Below are 12,052 nucleotides of genomic sequence, written 5' to 3'. Positions count from 1 at the left end.
AAAAATGACAACAAAATTTTAAAATTTGCAATAAAACGTAATACGTCTATCAAACTATTTTATAGCCACAATTGCCCGATGTTGCCCACAGGCAACATTCTCTACCGCCTAAACGAATAGGGGTGGCGACCCGAAATTTTGGCTAGACGCTTCTTATATAACTTCAACATGATTAAAGATAAAAAAAATTAGCGATACCTACAAAAATTCGGCGTCGAAAGGGTTAAGTACCCGAAACTTAAATTTAAAAGAGAATTTTGCCTTAACTTTATCCTTACTTGAATTCTGCGCTTCAAAACCAAAATCATTAGTTTACAGTCGAAATATTTGGAATCGGGGAAGCGTTTTTTTCAGTGCAAAGCATCTTGCACTCAGCATGTGTCAACCTTGAATAGCTTAAAAAGGAACTTCCTCGTTTAATTTCTATCGCACAATGGCCACCATCATTTTTCATAATTTTTCAGTGTATTTGAATGTGATGAACATGAATGTTTAAAATTACAATGTTTAACCGCGTCTTCAATTTTTTTTAATTGTAAAATTGTGCATAAAAATTGTACGTTATTTATATTTATAATTTCAAAATTTCCCAGCAAAAATGAAGTTGTTCTAAAGGCACAACTTTAAAAGCACTTCAAAAAATGTCAACGTTTTTCTTTATTTTAACTACACGGGAAGTTCTTTCAATTAAATTTTTTACAATTCGTTTTTTTTTTCATATTTATAATGGGTAATTTTAACTTTTTTGTTTCAAATAGGTTAAAAACAGTTTGATAATTAATTAGATGGTACACTGAAAAAAAACAGTGAACTCAACAGGAAGAAAATTTTGGTTTATTTTGGAAAACTTAGATTTTTTTAGAAAAATTTAACTAAACAGTACCACAAGCGCTGACATCACAAAAATAAATTCGACAAATTCAAGAAAATTTATTAGAAATTTTTAATTTTTTTCACTTGTTAAATCACTTTTTCGCACGAAAACCTGTTATACTCCATATAAAAAACGTTAGCGCGGAATAAACGCGAAAAGTTTGTTTTGAGCATTTTAGCACATATTTACACAACCCTGGGTTTTCGCACGAAAAAATGGGCAGGCATATTATTTCGCATAAATAAGTTAACATCCCTGGGTTTGAGAACCTATTTACGGAGATAAATGAAGATATTCGTTTTTCGCACACGCAGAGAAGAAACATGATTGCCATAATCATATCCGAAGAGCAAAATAATATGATAGGAGCTATTTTTGCGGCGACCATGTAACATTTTCACCTGCAACCATGTTGGCTCAGTGAACATGGTTCTCAGAAAAACAAAATTGTCCTCATCTAAAATGTTATTATATTGATAAAAAGAATTTTGTTTCCATTAAAAGAAAATGGTCACTATCTTAAATGTTATGATATTCGTCAAAAATGTTTTTCCTCCAGTTAAAAGAACATAGTCACAACTTAAAATGTTATGGTCTTTATGAAAAAAAAATTTTCGTCGTCGAAAAAAGGACGCCACTTGAGAAAAGAAACACAAAATTAACTTTATTTAATTGTTATTTATTTATAAACTAATTCATTGTTTATTTCCGGAGTCTCTTGGAGGAGCAAAATTCATCCGATCCGGTTGAAATTTGGTACGTGGTGTTATTATATGGTCTATAACAACCATTGGTCCATATCGGTCCATAATTATATAGCCCCCATATAAACCGATCCCCAGATTTGACCTCCGGAGCCTCTTAGAGGAGCAAAATTCATCCGATCCGGTTGAAATTTGATACGTGGTGTTAGTATATGGTCTATAACAACCATGCAAAAACTGGTCCATATCGGTTCATGATAATATATAGCCCCATATAAAGCGATCCCCAGATTTGACCTCCGGAGCCTCTTGGAGGAGCAAAATTCATCCGATCCGGTTGAAATTTGGTACGTGGTGTTACTATATGGTTTCTAACAACCATGCAAAAATTGGTCCATATCGGTCTTAATTATATATAGCCCTCTATAAACCGATCCCCAGATTTGACCTCCGGAGCCTCTGGGAGGAGCAAAATTCATCTGATCCGATTGAAATTTGGTACATAGCACTAGTATATAAAGGAAAAAATCGGAGTTAAAAATTGCAAGAATGATGGGCACATTTATAGTAAAATTTACAAATTTAAAGAATTAAGAACTACTTTGTGAGAAGTACGAATTTAGTAAATCTTGATGCTTCATTTGTGTATAATTTTTCCCCGTTTTTTAGTGCATTTAACTAACTTTCTCTAAACTTAATATTTCCATGAACTTAAATAAAGTTAAATTGGCTTTAGTGAAATAGAGGGGTCAATTTTTGTTTGAGTTTACAAATTCTGGAAAAATTGCGAATTTTTGAAAATATTTGAGGTCAAACGTTTCAGACAAGCGGTAGAATGCATTAAAAAATCATAAAAAAAAAAAATTATAAAAATTGTTACTGAATTCGGATCACACCTTAAGAAGTGATGTAAATGTAGTGCAAAGACTGTTGAAATGGTGGGCATGTCAAGCCCATGTAAAATACATCGCCTTTTGCCAATTTAGCACTACTTCCGGATCAAAAAAGAACATTTTCCCTACTTTTTTGGCGACTATTTTTTTTTTGATCTGAGGATCCGAGATCTGTAATAATAAGAATTTCTTAATATCTGTAATTATGTAGCAAAGCATGTCGATTAAAGTTTTTTTTATGAAGCTTGTTTGTCTTTAAATAAACTATAAAAATAAAGCAATTTTTAATTATTAAATCACTTGGGGTATCATCGGGTAAGTTTGTTGTAAACGAAAATACCTTTTACAAAATTGTATATTCGTTTGTCTTTGTGTGTAATAGTTGGGTATCTAACTTGATGTCTAGATGTGTAAAACACTTCCTTCAACATAGGACACGACACCAATGAGTCAACATCTTGAGCACAATTTTTTACACACAATATGCCACCTCTTTTTACCACCAAATTCGATCACCGTCGTACATTTCATATAACAATCGAAATGGGTTTTATTTATTCCAAACGCATTGAATATTTTTTTTTATTGTTTCCCATAAAGCAAAAGTGAGGCAGTGCGACAGGAGTACTCGATGGTAGACAGATCTAATGTAAAATGCAAGGAATAACAAATCGCAACATTCCAAATCAAGGCAACACACATCGGGCTCTCCATCACATTGCTGGCGGAAGAGTGTTCCCCTCTCATTGCCTCCCCCTCTTTATGCAGAGAGATAATTTACAATTCAAATGCATGCCTATTTATTTTCTCATTTTCTTTTGTTTTCTTTACAGATTCAAATTAAATCGAAATCAAAATCAGAAATCCAATATAATTTCATAGGATCTCATGCCAGGCCAGGCCAGTCCCGTACAGGTCATGCAACGTAATCAATAACACACCCGGACTACACAAATTACAAAAATAACAAATAATAAAAATACCAACAACAACTAAAGCCCAAAGAGGCAAATATCGTACGGTCAGACATCGATACTCAAAGACCCACAAAACTAGTGGTAGTGATTTTGTGATCTTGTGGGAAAAATACCCATCGAAATCGAATAAAAAACGTAAAAGTCCATGGAAATTAATTCGAAATTAAACATTGCTGTGCTGGGATAAAAACAAATTAAATTCCTTTGCTACCGGTGGGTGAGATTGTTTCCTTTTAATGGTGCCCCATTAAGGCCAAAGTGTCAGTGTTTATTTGTATTGCCATCACTGGTCTTGGTGGTGTCTTCGATATCATCCATTAGCTTGTATGGGGCTACTGTGTTTTGTTTACTCCCACTCCAGGACTCTTGCTATATCGTGACGCGATAAAACAATAGCCACCAATCAGCCACCCAGTGTCGGTTGGCCATCAAATTAATTTCCATCATCGCTGGTGTATCATCATCGAAAGACCGACCGACCGACCGACCGGCTGGCCATTTGGAAAACCTATTGGCCAACACTATACAATCGATGTTGTAGTGCTGCTATCGCTGTACATCCACATAGAGATTGAGAAAAGGAGACACGTGTTGTGCCTGCCCAAATATATCGACTGTATAAATTAACCAAAATCGAAATTCCAAAAACTTGGTCATAATTGTTGCTGTTATAATTATCTTTATTGTTATTGTTATTACCTGTTCGGCCATTGTTAACGTTGAAATTTGTACTAAACGCGTCCATCAATTGTCTTGTGTGGTAAGTAGCAAGCTCTTTTCGTTAGATGCAATTAGATTTTATTTTCATATTTTATTGGTCACTGTTGCTTGTGTTGTAGCAGTAAGCATTTGTCTTGAGAATTTGGTAGCACACTATCCAGTTCCAGACATACCTATAAAAATTGAACTGGGATATATTGAACATGCAAAAGAATTGCCTGATGCCAAATTTGAATAAATATGTTTAGTAAATGAGGATGATAAGGCCATATTTCAAATAAATCTGACCATAAACATATCCCAGCAAACACTTCTATTACCAAGTACGAGTATACGGAAAGATACAGTTTTCTTTTCAGATGAACGAAGTGTTGGACAAACAAAGTTTGCTTTTAATGCTATATTTGTTTCTTTATTTAAATTATAACAAATTTATTTTATTTTTGTTGTACGCCGAGGTACAGGGTACCCCAATAAGAGTTAATGACATTCAAAGAAATCTGTAATTTTTTGAGATAAATGATCGATAGATTTCGAAATAAAGAGGCAAATATGCATAGGCGTAGGAAGGCCTTTGAGCAGGGGGCTTAGACCCCCCAGAAAAATTTTAGCAATCTCCCCCCAGAATTTGAAAAAATAACACCCTGCACAATAAAATTACTTGGGTTGTGGTAGCAGTTGCCAATGGCAAGATATAGTTTTATTTCTTAACACTGTCTTCTAAATTGGGAGTTGGTTTCTTTTTAAGAGTGATTGTTTGATATTGAACAACTAAAGCTTCCCAGCAAAAAAATTTGGAACTTCTTCTAATAGCACGACTTCAAAAACACTTCCAAAAATGTCCTCCCAAAGATGGTCTTTATTGTAACTACACAGGAAGTTTTTTTAATTCAATTTTTTTATAATCATAAAATATTATAAAAATTATTTATTTGGCAAAATATCACAACATTTATTAATTCACAACCAAAACACTGAATTCGGATCACTCCTTAAAAAGTGATTCAAGTTCAGTGCAACGGCCTTTGAAATGGTGGACAACGGTCCTATGACAAGCCCATGTTTTCACTATTTTTACATATTACTATACATATGTTTCAGTGTTGGTTAATATACATTTCCATAGCCTCTACACCCAGAAAAAAGTGTCTTCGAAACTAAAGGAAAAAATGTTCATCAATTTAGTTTAGCCATTTTATTTCCATTCAGTTAAATTTTTGTGTGAAATAATAAAATTTACTTGTTTCAGTAAAAAAATCCTAAATTGAAAGCAGTTAGGAATAGTTCATTAACTAGAATAAGGCATGGAATTTTACTAATACTGTTTTCTTCGCTGGGTATAAGAATTTACTACTGAAGAAGAAAATTTTATTCACTGATAACAAAGCATTCGTAAAAATAAACAAAATCCGAACTAAAACCAAGTTTCCTCAAATTTAGTAAGATTTCTTATAAAATGATAATTCTGACTTCCTTTATTATAGAAAGCTTATCATACATACGAATAACACTTGGCATAGAAAAATATTTTAGTTCATTCGTACTAAGAAGTATTAAATCCTTTCAAAACTTAAGGAAACACACTTGTTAGAATATAGGAAAATTTCCTACATTTCTTTTATCTACCTGTAAACGATACCTGTCATCGATGTAATCGATGTGTTTGCGCGTGGTTTGTTTTTTTATTTGGAATCGCGTTGTTATGGTATACTGAGAGATTGTTAAAAATAATATAGTAAATTAATATAATAAAAAAAAACAAATAAAATATATAAAATATTTGTTATTTTAAATTAGTGAGAAAAATGTTCGGTTTTTGAAAATTGGTTTATAAAAAAAGAAAACACCAGCATTATAACAACCCCTTCATTCGACATTTTGGAATCTTCAATTATCAGGTAATATTCAGTAGGTATTGAAATTGTTAAAGGTGGACAAAATTGCTAGGCAGCAACTTTTACAAAGTGAAAGGTACTAGAAGAAGAAAAAAATGTGTTTTAATATTTCAAGGCCAGTCGATGCGGTTGATTCTAAATAAATATATTTAATATATTTATGAAACATGTCTTTTATTGAAGAAAAAATTGCTTATATAAATACATAAAATTGTATTGAAAAGCGAAGGTAAGCAGTTCTAAATTTGAAGTAAAAGGTTTACCACAAATATATAAGTTCAAATGAATGAAAAACGTTCAATAAAATCATTCCATATATGAATTCAATTCAGTTAAATTTTTTTCATTCTGTAGTATAGTGGTACATAAATATAGGAAAATGTTAACTAATATATGGAATGTATTCTACCCAATTTCTACGAAAATCACATCGTTTAAACAAATAAAAATGTCTTTGGCGCTATACGAAGTTAAACTTTCTTCACAATGAGTTCATTTTAACTTAAAGAAGGGGTCACCTTTTTCTGGGTGTAGTAAGATCTGATATATTCTCCAATAAGTGTGCCCCAACTAACTGCAGAAGGTTCCAACATCCCAACTATAAATAGTTGAGAAATATGTAAAATTACTCAAAACATTATTTATTTCCCCATTATTCGCGAGTTAGGTTAGGTTAGGTTAAAGTGGCAGCCCGATTAAAATTCAGGCTCACTTAGACTCTTCAGTCCATTGTGATACCACATTAACTAAAAGTACCTATTACATATGGGCACTTCTAGTTTTAACCGTTGAACCTTCTCGATTATATTTCTTCGTTGAACCAACCAGATTGTTCCAAAAACATTAGCAGACTGCTTAAGTTAACGTTTTCCAGATCCGCCAGTAATCTGAAGTTATATGCTCCTAAAAGTTGCTTGCGCTTTACACAAAATGCAGGACACTCATACAAGAGGTGTTTAATTGATTCTTTTTCCTCCGCATCATGCCAGCTCATACAATAGTCATTATACTTCACGCCAATAGTTTTTGCAAAATCGCCTATCAGGCAGCGACCCGTTATAGCAGATATCAGGAGTGATATCTGACGTCTCGAGAACATTAGCATATCTAGTGTGCGGTTTAAGATGAAATGGAGCCATATTTGCTTGGTGTCGTTACAACCCTTGCAATTCTCCCATCGAACATATGCCATCATAACAGCCTTCTCACGCAGCATGAGCTTGCAGGTAGCTAGGGGCATACCAACAAATTCTAGTTCGCAGTTCCCCGGTATGTTCCTATGGCCAGGCACCCATATTAGGTGAATATTGTACTGCTCAGCCATCTCATTGAGAGATTTGCGGCAGTCGATGGCCGTTTTCGAGTTGAGGAACACAGAGTCCAAGGATTTTATTGCAGGTTGACTGTCTGAGTATATATTAATGCCCACATTTTTTTTGGAACATTACTTCTCAGCCAATTCGCCACCTCTCTTATTGCTAATATTTCAGCCTGAAAAACACTACAGTGATTAGGTAATCTTTTCGCTATTCGAAGTTCCAGATCATTAGAATATACTCCGAACCCCACTTGTCCATCCAATTTGGAGCCATCAGTGTAGAAATCTATATATTCTTTATTCCCCGGGGTCTGTGTGCACCACGCCTCACTGTTGGGGATTAGAGTCTCAAACTTTTTGTCGAAAAGTGGACTCGCCAAAGTGTAATCCACTACGTTAGGCACATCTGGCATTATTCGCGAGTTAGGAGATTTCGACACAAATTTTGGGAATGGTTCATTTAGCGATATTTTTAAAAAAGCTTTTAATGGGAAACTCAAATAACATAAATAGATTAAAATTTATTATGGTTTCTTTTTACACCCTTCTCCTTCAAAATTGGTCCCAGATTGAGTTGATCTTGCGATGTCCGTCCGTCTATTGAAATCACTCAAGCTCCTGAACGAAACCTGAATCTTGGCACAAGTAGTTATTATTGATATAGATCGGATGGTAAAGTAAATAGCCCACTTTTGGGTTTAGCCCCCCTATAAACCGGAAATTAAGTTGGTGATGTTTGTATATGCTCTCTAAGAACAATGCCAAAATTGGTCCTAATAGGCGCAAATTATATATAGATCTCATACTAACCAGATTTGACATCAAGATCCTATTCTGGGAGCCCTCTAATTACTATGCGAAAATAGGTTCACATCGGTTCATAGACTACATATGGACTAACTTACAACTTAGAAGACTATGTTAAGAAGTATTAAGATACCTTGACATCGGCCAGAGTTGCCACTACCCAAGTAATTAGATTGTGGATATCAGTCTTTTGTGGAACTTTGCACCTAGGGTTAATTTTTGCATGGTGGTTAGAGTTCATATATTGACATGACGTTCCAAATTTCAACCGGATCGGATGAAATTTACACCTCCAGGAAACTATGATATTCAAATTTGGTCCGAAATGGACCTAAGTTTTAAGTCGATAGATTATTTCGGAAGTTAGCGTGATTTCAACAGACAGACGGAGGAACAATCGGACAGACATCGTTAGAGCAACTCTGAATTTCATGACGACCCATAATATACTTTATGGGATATGAGACCAGTATATTGATGTGTTACAAATCCTATGAGTGAAGGTATAAACCTACTTTTTAAATAGCTAGACAAAATTGTGGTGGATTACCTCGGTCCAATTTTTTTCAATATCCTTCCTTACAATGTCACTTGGAAAATCGAACCTAGTACCAACCATGATAATACAAACACGACTACATGTTTGAAGAACATAATGGTATATTTGCACGCAAGAATTTTACTTGCCCTTTCTTATGACTTTAAATCACAACACAAGTTTTAAATAAATCCATAAATATTACTTAGTGAATAAAATTTGCAACAGATAATGAAAACATCAATTAAAAGAAAAACACCTTCAACCTCTGACAACTTAAGAGCTTTTCCATAATGTTAGACTCAGCAGCAGTATATCAAAATTATACATGATTGTGTAGGCGGAATAAATTTACTCGGCTAAAATAATAACACATCAATAAGGCTACAAATTAAATTTATGATGAATAAGTCAAATAAATTTGTAATTTATGGTCAAAATTAGGTTCGTCCTATTCATTCAACCATACGCCTACCTAAACGGTGGCGATGATGCGAAATTAAAACGCTGATTAGATTAGAGACTTCGAAATTTAAAATTTCAATAATGTTTCCCTTTGAAATTCACCTTAAGACACCCACAAAAAGGTCAAAACATTCATTTCAAAAACTTTGTCCAAATATACTCACAATAGACCATTTTAGGGCAAAAAGTTAAAAACCCGGGAACTTTTACACTGTCGCATACACACACACATACCCATGTACACAAATACTATTTTAATTGTATTCATTTAGGTATAAATATTCGCTGAAATTCCCTAATTTTCGTACGCACTCACACACACACGTCGGCACTAAAGAAACAGACAAGAAATGTTGATGTTTACATAAGCACACATACTCACTGGTAGGCAAAAACACAAAGCAGGAACCTCTGATACGTTCTCTAAGGACTAAGTGGCATTGGAACGTGGGACGAGACGTGGCAGTAGCATGGAGAATCACTAAAACGCTCACGAGCAAATATTGTGAAGGTTAACCTTGGTTCAATACTAAAGCATCATAGTGTTGTCTGTAATTTATGGTAAAACTTCATGAATTTAATTTAAATAAATGCCGCCACCATTTTAGAGAGCTTTTAAACCAATTGGCGAATTGCTGGATTTCTCGTCGCACAGTGTTTCGCTGTACAATAGATAACGGATATAATAAAGACAGAAATAAATGAATGATTTTTTTTGTACGGACAATTATTGTTTGTAAGAAATAAGTTTCTTATGAGCATACGGCCATATCAACGCATCTTAAATACTCACCACCTTGAATCAAATACAAAAGTTTCCTTTGAAAACTCTTAGTCGTACACTCAAAACAAAGTTTACTTGGATTCAAAGATTTTGACCTTCCCTTAAGGATTTTGGTATTGATTCCGAGCCAAAGATGCGGCTTCTTTAAAATAAAGAAATTTTTTAGCTACCCATCTGGCTTTAAATCTAGGACCAATTAAATTAAAATTAGGATACAGATCTCATTTATCAAATTTTCATTCTCTTTTCGCGGTTTAATAATAAAGCAATTCACATACATACAAATGCCAGTTTAAAAATACAAATTATAATGGATACTTCAAAGTAAAAAATGTTTTCTTAATTTTAAAAAAACTTTAAACCAAAGACGCTAAATCCTCAAAATAAGTCTTATATTTGAAGCGTGTTTATCTTAAATCTAAAGTTTCAATATTTCAGTTAATTTAATGGTAATTTCTTTAAATCAAAAATGTGTTTCTTTACTTTAAGGAAAATTAGTCTTAGTTCAAAGAGACGCGACTTTAACAGAAGGACGCAAATTTACAAAATTTGTGTCCTAAATTTAATGAAAACAATTTTTGAATCAAAGATAATAAACTTTATTTTAATAAAAATTTCATTATTTTAAAGAAATTTGTCCTTAATATTTTGTAAATTTCGCATCCTAAAATTTAGGTTGCGTAATCTTTAATATCACGTAAATATTTTTTCAGTGTTGCGGATCACTCGAAAGTATATAGAATTTAGGGTGGATTTAATAAGAGACGCTCTACATATATACTAGAGGTGTGCACGTGACACGAAATTGTCGTGACTCACGAACATTTTCGTGATTCGTGCGTGAGTCACGCTCATGACAACAACGTGAGTGTGCGTGGGCGTGATTAGCAAACTAAAATGTCGTAAGTGAGCGTGAGTCACGAAAATAATATGTTAGTGAGTGTGCGTGAGCAACGAACTACACTCACGAAAATATTCCAGATCTCCAACATAAAACGGTTAAGAGTTAAATTCAATTACAATTTCAGTGACAGCTGAGATGTTACGAGTTTAATAACACTCTCGATGTTATTAATGCTCATGTTTTCAGACACTTCGGTAAGGTAACATAATCATAAAATTATTCGTGAGTCACGATATTTTTCGAGAGTCACGATATTTTTCGTGAGCCACGGTATTTTCCGTGAGTCATGACGTTTTCGTGCGTGAGTACAAATTTTCTTTTCGTGAGTGTGCGTGAGCGTGAGTCCTACCACAAAATATCGTGCGTGAGTGTGCGTGAGTATGATTTTTCAGTCGTGAGTGTGCGTGAGCGTGAGTAAACTATTACTCACGTGCACACCTCTAATATATACCAAAAGATGGATCGATACACACCAAATTCCCACATGCGATAAGTACACTGAAAAAATTATTGTCGTGAGGCCAAAGATTTCATGTCCTTCAAATACAAATGCAAACTTAGCTTAGCATAGAAGACACATTTTTTTCCTTGTCCAAAAGTCGATAAACTTTTCAATGAAGTCGTATTGTCCTTTTAATTAAGTAATTTGACTTAAAAATGGGCATCATAACATGAAAGAAAAAAATGTTGGGCTAAGGTCAACTTGACTTTAATAATTCAGAAAAATTCTTTAAAATTAATGAAATTGTCTTTAGATTTGTTGTATTTTTGCATCTTGACTACAAAACCACAAATCGTTCAAAAATAGGACATATTTTTCAACAGTTTAATTTCAAGACGTTGTTTACTTGAAACATAGCGTAATTTCTGCTGGAAGTCTGAATTTGGTAAGTAGAGAAGAATATATAATATAATTTATTTGTTTTTGGTATTTTTGTTTAGATAAAATAAACTATTAAATGACATAATTTAAGTAAAAATTTTCAATTACTTTGGAAATTGCATTCTCCTATTTGAATATGGTACCAAGTAGTAATAGGTACCTTGTCCATCATATATAGTCGTTGTTTCTAACCCAGGTTCTAACGACCTACCAATTGGTAAAAGAAGTTCGCTCTTCTTAGTATATATTTATAAACAATGGTTCATGTTAGTAATTTAGTAATGTTCCAA

At 33.5% G+C, this 12,052-nt stretch overlaps 1 protein-coding gene across 4 annotated transcripts in view; it reads left to right on the top strand.

The window, feature by feature from the left end:
* Positions 1-12,052, top strand: part of Trpm (transient receptor potential cation channel, subfamily M) — a 521,822-nt gene that overhangs the window by 22,715 nt on the left and 487,055 nt on the right. For all 4 annotated transcript variants that reach the window (XM_075313652.1, XM_075313649.1, XM_075313650.1 and 1 more), the window contains exon 2: positions 3,305-4,208. The gene's annotated coding sequence lies outside the window, so the exon portion shown is untranslated. The remainder of the gene's footprint in view (positions 1-3,304; positions 4,209-12,052) is intronic.

Source organism: Haematobia irritans, chromosome 5, assembly GCF_050003625.1.
Source record: "Haematobia irritans isolate KBUSLIRL chromosome 5, ASM5000362v1, whole genome shotgun sequence".
In the NCBI taxonomy this organism is placed as follows: Eukaryota; Metazoa; Arthropoda; class Insecta; order Diptera; family Muscidae; genus Haematobia; species Haematobia irritans.
This window is presented reverse-complemented; position numbering and strand designations above follow the sequence as displayed.